Raw genomic sequence first — 6,000 nt, forward strand, 5'->3', positions numbered from 1 at the left:
CGTCTCCCCAAAAGTCTACTACCACCACGCAGAAACGGATTCTAAAAAGGGTGCCATAGGAGAAGCCTCATACTTCTACTCCCCTCCTCTAAATCACCAAACCTTGAGATGTATGGCAAGTGGTGGCATGTCTTTGGCATTATGCCATAGGCTGATGTGGCAAGGGGAGAAGAGGAGAGAACAGCCGAGAAGGTGTGAACTCCAGCACAAAGGAAAGGAGGCCATGGGCCTGAGACTTGAGACGTAAAAGGAGAAATAAGCCAGTGGGAATTTTAATTATTATTATTTAATTTTTAAACTGTATTATTAAAAAATCATTTAAATCAGAATGGAGGACTTCCCTGGTGGCACAGTGGTTAAGAATCCGCCTGCCAATGCAGGGGACACGGGTTCGAGCCCTGGTCCGGGAAGATCCCACATGCCACGGAGCAACTAAGCCTGTGCACCACAACTACTGAGCCCATGTGCCACAACTACTGAAGCCCGCACGCCTAGAGCCCGTGCTCCGCAACAAAAGAAGCCACTGCAATGAGAAGCCCCCGCGCCGCAACGAAGAGTAGCCCTTGCTCACTGCAACTAGAGAAAGCCTGCGCACAGCAACAAAGACCCCAAAACAGCCAAAAATAAAAATAAATTAATTAATTAGAAAACAAAATCAGAATGGAGAGGAAAATGAATCTGATATAACTGTCATCTGGACTTAACAATTATTAATATTTGGAGGGTGGGGCCGAAAAACGATTATTGATATTTGCCACATTTAGGTCAGTTATTCATTCATTTATCTACTTATTTATTTATTTTTTGGCTGCACCGTGCAGCTTGTGGGATCCTAGTTCCCCAACCAGGGATCAAACCCAGGCCCCCAGCAGTGGAGGCACACAGTCCTAACCACTGGACAGCCAGGGCATTCCCCCAGTTATTCTTTTTTTAAGCATTTTAATATAATTTACAGACATTTTGAGTTAAACCCTTACGTATTTTAATATGCATTGCTAATAAAAACATATTCTAATACAATCCCAATGCTATTATCATGCCTCCCAAATTAACAATCATTCCTTAATATCATCTAATACCCAGTCCATATTCAAATTTTCCCAGCTGTCCCCAAAAGGTCTTTTTACTGTTGTTGTTTTGTTCAAAATAGGATCTTGTTGCATGTGACTGTTTTGCCTCTTAAGTCTCCTTTAAGCAAGAGCAGCTCTTTCTCCTCCTTTTCCACGCCATTGACCTGTTCTTTTTTTTTTTTTTTTTTAATTTATTTTTGGTTGCATTGGGTCTTCTTCGTTGCTGTGCGCAGGCTTTCTGTAGTTGCAGCGAGCTGGGGCTACTCTTCGTTGTGGTGTTTAGGCTTCTCATTGCAGTGGCTTCTCTTGTTGCAGAGCACGGGCTCTAGGCGCACGGGCTTCAGTAGTTGTGGCACGTGGGTTCAGCAGTTGCGGCTCACGGGCTCTAGAGCGCAGGCTCAGTAGCTGTGGCGCACAGGCTTAGTTGCTCCACGGCATGTGGGATCTTCCCGGACAAGGGCTCGAACCCATGTCCCCTGCATTGGCAGGCGGATTCTTTTTTTTTTTAAATTTGATTTATTTTTTTTATACAGCAGGTTCTTACTAGTTATCCATTTTATACATATTAGTGTATATATGTCAATCCCAATCTCGCAATTCATCCCACCACCATCTCCCTGCCCCGACCCCACCACTTTCCCCCCTTGGTGTCCATACGTTTGTTCTCTACATCTGTGTCCCTATTTCTGGCAGGCAGATTCTTAACCACTGCACTACCAGGGAAGCCCTGACCTGTTCTTTTTTTTTGGCCATGCCTAGCACGTGGGATCTTAGTTCCCCAACCAGGGATCAAACCCTCGCCACCTGCATTGCAAATGTAGAGTCTTAACCACTAGACTGCCAGGGAAGTCCTCCATTGACTTGTTGAAGAAACAGTCAGTTACCCTGTAGAATGACCTACATTTTGGATTTTTCTGATTAGTTTCTTTGTGTTTTGACTTACCTTGTTCCTCCAGTCCCCATATTTTCTGGAAACTGGAGATTAGATCTAAAGACTTCCTTAGATTCAGGTTCAATATTCTTGGAAAGAATACTTGTTAGGTGATGCAGTGTTCTTCATATTGCCTTATATCAGGGCCACATAATGCACATATGTGCACATGGCTGGTGGTCTGGGGTCCTGTGTTTTTGAAGCTGCTGGAGGAAGCTAAGCCCGAGGGGATCTAGGCAGTTAACCACCTCTGGACCTGGAGGCTGAGCTCCGACTGGGCCCCAGCCTCCGTGGCTGCTGGCCTTAGCAGCACGGTGTGGGTTGAGGTCAGGGAGGAGGCACTCAGAGAAGCATCAGCTTGATGTTGGCAGCTTGGATTGGCTCAGTCCTTTGGCAGGATTGAGCAGAGGGTCCTGGGACAGAGATACCACACGGGCAGCAGTGCCTCCTTTCAGCCCTGCTGTGTGCACCTTGTAGGAATGAGGAGACTAACCAGGCAAAATTCCCCAGGACTTGGGGGAGACAAACCATTTCAAGACCTGTTCACCGTGTCCTGCACTCTCCACTGTGGAGACCAGGAAGCCTTCCTCTTCCAATCTGGGACCTTCGGCGGTTGGCCTGATGGTGGTGTGGCTCAGAGAAAATTCCTGACTCTGCTGGCTCAATTTTTCTTGTCCTCTGGCTTCCAGTTTCTGCCTTAAATACTCTTTGATTGATCTTAAACTTTAGAATGTCAGTGCTAGAAGAAGCCTTGTAGGTCATCTGGACTAGCCCCTCACTGAAGAATCCTCATTCTCCCTCATCTTTCTTATAAATAGCTGCATGTAAGATGGTGAGATCAGGATGTTACCATGTATTTCCCCAGCTTCAGTCATTCACACTCCACCTTCTTTTTCTTTGTTTTTAATTTTTATTGAAGTCTAGTTAACTTACATTGTTGTGTTAGTTTCAAGTGTACAGCAAAGTGATTCTGTTATATTTATATTCTTTTTCAGATTCTTTTCCATTATAGGTTATTAAAAGATATTGAGTATAATTCCCTGTGCTATACAGTAGGTCCTTGTTATTTACCTATTTTATATATAGTAGTGTATATCTGTTAATCCCAAACTCCTAATTTATCCTCACCACCTCCACCCACCCACTATCCCCTTTGGTAACTGTAAGTTTGTTTTCTATGTCTGTGAGTCTATTTCTGTTTTGTAAATAAGTTCATTTGTATCATTTTTTTTAGATTTCACATACAAGTGATATAATATGATATTTGTCTTTCTCTGTTTGACTTATTCCATTTAATATGATAATTTCGAGGTCCATCCATCACACTCCACCTTCCTATTTTTACCACAGTCAGGCTCTCCTTGTTCCATAATATACCATTACTTTTTTTTTTTTTTTTTAATATTTATTTATTTGGCTACGCCGGGTCTTAGTTGCGGCATGCAGGATCTTTATTGCCGAGTGTGGGATCTTCCTTGCGGCATGCGGGATCTAGTTCCCTGACCAGGGATCATACCCGGGCCCCCTGCATTGGGAATGTGGAGTCCTAACCACTGGACCACCAGGGAAGTCCCTTTACCATTACTTTTTTCTTCACCCTAACAATAACACCTGTGAAATGATAGGTTTGGTATGTAGTTCAATTTCTTTCTAAAAATTTATTGGGGACTTCCCTGGTGGCGCAATGGTTAAGAATCCACCTGCCAGTGCAGAGGACATGGGTTCAATCCCTGGCCTGGGAAGATCCCACATGCCGCAGAGCAACTAAGCCCATGCGCCACAACTACTGAGCCCGCATGCCACAACTACTGAAGCCCGGGCACCTGGAGCCCATGCTCCGCAACAAGAGAAGCCACTGCAATGAGAAGCCCGCGCACCACAACGAAGAGTAGCCCCCGCTCGCCGCAACTAGAGAAAGCCCGCACGCAGCAACGAAGACCTGCAGCCAAAAATAAATAAATAAAATACAATAAATGTATAAAAAATAATAAAATAAAAATAAAATTTTATTAAAAGAACACATACAGAAATGTTCAATGCCACCACACTTTCGGAAATGCTGGAGTAGAATTGGCATCAGGGAGTCCCACCTATCTCTGCCTTGAGACCTTGGCTGGACACACTTCTCAAGTTCTAAATTTATTTCCCAATCAGTAAGAAAGAGACACTATACTATCTACAAGTATTAGTTACTAGTCTTGTGAGTGGCTGAAGGTAAGTTCTTCCTGGAAGACGCCCAGGGACTTTTGTCCAGGAACCTCTGATCACCTACAGTGGTGGGGGAGGGGAGAGCAGAAAGAAGGCACGCCGCGGTAAGGGTTACCTCTAGGCTGGGCATCAGCCTCAGGGCAGCGGTGGGAAAACCTCTCTTGGAGGCAAAAGCCTGTGAAGCGCCTGCCCTCTCCACCATCTCCCTGGGCACCTCAAGAAGGTATGAACATGGTGTTCCAGGGCCTTTCCCCCGCAGGAACCACCCACTCTCCTGGGGGAACAGTGAAAACTTCCGGGAGAAGAGAGAAGTCAGGTGTCAGGCCTCTACGAACTTCAGCTGGCTTTTCGGGCTCAAGGGAGGGAGGGCAAAGCAGGAAGGAGGGGTATGCGCTTGGGGAGAGCCAGCTGGTCCACCCCTAGCCGGAAACTGGGGGTGGAGAGGCCCCGGCCCGGCCCACACCAGTGTCCAAGCTCCAGGCTGGGCCTGAGAGGCCGGCAAACCCCACCCCACTCCTCTGGCACCTCGTGGCCCAGGCGGGCTTGTTTATGAATCCAGCTCCCTCCACCCCCAGCCCGGCCCTCTGCCCGCCCTCAGGATGGCCCCAGTACCGTGGGAGGGGGAAACCGGGCCAGCCCCCGCCGGCGCCCCTCCGGTCCCCTCCCCTTTCCTCCTCCAGCCTCTGCTGTGGGTTCCCCGGCAGGGCAGGTCCTTTTTATAGACCTGTTGAACCAGTCGGGGCCATTCTCCTTTCTGGGAGTGGCAAGCTAGGGGTGGTGCAGCTCTCTTCTCAGCTCTGGACTCTGGAGGGGTCTCAGGGCTTCTTCCCCAGGAGAGGAAGGAGAAAAGGAAACTGCTTCATTTTTGGTTAAAAGAGGAGCTTTGATTGTGTTTTGTTTTTAATGCTGAACTGCCACGCAGTACCCCAGTCACCTTGGGGGTGCAGAGGTCCGGGTGGCGGTGGCGATGGGGGTGACTGGTGAGGGTAACTTGGCAGTAAGCACAGGCTTCCTTCCAGGTCTGGTGAGCTGAGGAGCCTGAGGGGGTTGGATATTTGAGGGAGGGAAATGTTTTGATTATGTGTTTGTTTTAAGCTGGAGTCCCTAGGGGTCAGATTTAAATGTTCAGTGAAGCTCTCTGCTTGTTCACTGTGGGGTCCAGGCTCCTCTCTGAGCCTCCCTGGTGACTCCAGCTTGCCTCCTCTAGCTGTCAAGAACGCAGATGGATCGTGTCTCTCAGCAGTTTCTATTCCTCTTTCCCACCATGCCTGAAACCACCTCTGCTTTTATTTGCCAAAGGGTCTTCAAGCTGCAGGGACCATCAGCTGGGTTTACAGTCAGGCCTGTCTTCTTGCAGTCTTCTTCAGAAAAGAGAATATTCCAGAAGTTTGGGCCAGAGTTCAGCTCCAACAATAACTAAATTGTGTTCTTGACTATGCCTCCCAACTCTCAGACAAAAAACCCCTCCCCCGGGCTTCCCTGGTGGCGCAGTGGTTGAGAATCTGCCTGCTAATGCAGGGGACACGGTTCGAGCCCTGGTCTGGGAAGATCCCACATGCCACGGAGCAGCTGGGCCCGTGAGCCACAACTACTGAGCCTGCGCGTCTGGAGCCTGTGCCCCGCAACGGGAGGGGCCGCGATAGTGAAAGGCCCGCGCACCGCGATGAAGAGCGGTCCCCGCACCGCGATGAAGAGTGGCCCCCACTTGCCGTAACTAGAGAAAGCCCTCGCACGAACCGAAGACCCAACACAGCCAAATAAATAAATAAATAAATAAATAAATAAATAAAG

The 6,000-nt window shown here is 48.0% G+C and overlaps 1 protein-coding gene across 2 annotated transcripts in view; it reads right to left on the reverse strand.

Annotated features, from left to right (window-relative positions):
- Positions 1-4,431, reverse strand: part of SP7 (Sp7 transcription factor) — a 34,419-nt gene extending 29,988 nt beyond the window's left edge. For both annotated transcript variants that reach the window (XM_068560658.1, XM_068560656.1), the window contains exon 1: positions 4,325-4,431. The gene's annotated coding sequence lies outside the window, so the exon portion shown is untranslated. The remainder of the gene's footprint in view (positions 1-4,324) is intronic.
- Positions 4,432-6,000: the final 1,569 nt, after the last annotated feature.

Source organism: Eschrichtius robustus, chromosome 13 (genome assembly GCF_028021215.1).
Source record: "Eschrichtius robustus isolate mEscRob2 chromosome 13, mEscRob2.pri, whole genome shotgun sequence".
NCBI lineage: Eukaryota > Metazoa > Chordata > Mammalia > Artiodactyla > Eschrichtiidae > Eschrichtius > Eschrichtius robustus.